Source organism: Strongylocentrotus purpuratus, unplaced genomic scaffold (assembly GCF_000002235.5).
Source record: "Strongylocentrotus purpuratus isolate Spur 01 unplaced genomic scaffold, Spur_5.0 spur5_scaffold_14, whole genome shotgun sequence".
Lineage (NCBI taxonomy): Eukaryota > Metazoa > Echinodermata > Echinoidea > Camarodonta > Strongylocentrotidae > Strongylocentrotus > Strongylocentrotus purpuratus.
The window spans coordinates 30,209,675-30,210,822 of NW_022145599.1; positions in this window are offsets into that span (position 1 = coordinate 30,209,675).

Sequence of the window (1,148 nt, forward strand, 5' to 3'; positions counted from 1 at the left end):
ACATTTAGCAATAAACCAAACTCCAAAACAAGAGGTATTTCCATGAAGCGTCTCCTTTGACCTTTCCTCATCTTAAGGCCCGGTCATACAGAGAGGACGCATGGGGAACGCACGGCCAGCGCATGGGAAATTTGCAATTTTGGCCAGTGCGTTGTCGTGCGCCCAACTTTTGTCGAAGCTACAGCGAGCTGATACCAAATGCATAGCGTGTTGCTAGCGTGCTGAGCGCATACAGAGCGTATACAGTGCGCATACAGACCGTACACAGAGCGCACATGATAACAACTTCCACGAATGCACAGCGTGTTGCTAGCGCGCTGGACGAATGGTTCACGCATGCACCGCGTTCTACGACGCACGGCCCGCGCATTGGAAATCGGAAAAGGCCGTGTGCCTAACTTTTGTCATGATTTTGGAAAAGCTAGCGAGCTGACAAAAAATGCACAGCGTGTGGCTAGCGCGCTGTGCGTATACAGGGCTTGTGCTCCGCGTATGTCTGGCGCTGGTCTAGCGCGCTCCACGCATGTCTGGCGTGCCTATGGCGTGTACATTCATGCGTCGAGCTCCGCGCACACTTTTGAGCATGCTCAAAAAATCCCGACGCACACAGCGAATGACGACGAATGCATAGCGCTGGTCCAGCGTTGGTCCAGCGTGCTCGCCGAACGAGTAACGAATGATGACGCACGCCTAGCGAACGACAACGCACTGGCCCAAATTGCAAATTCCCAATGCGCTGGCCGTGCGTCCCCCATGCGTCCTCTCTGTGTGACCGGGCCTTTAGTAAGAAAATGCTGAATCATAAATAAATGGAAAACTTAAAATGTTAAATCACTATCCATGAAGCCATACTTTTGGCCTGAACCTACATGTACATTGTACTGAGCAATATTTAGCAATAAATCAAACTTATAAACAGAGATATATATCTATGACGGATCTTCTATGACTTTTTGTTTGTTTTCTAAGAAAATATGCAGAATCACTTACAATTCTTCTGAATTTTGAGGAACATAAACAAATTCTTTGAATGTAGCCATACCTTTATGTCTGAAAATAACACAATGAAATTAATCATGAATGCATGTACCCATACTTTTGGCCTGAATCTCCATGTATTTAACAACATTTAGCAATAAACTAAACTC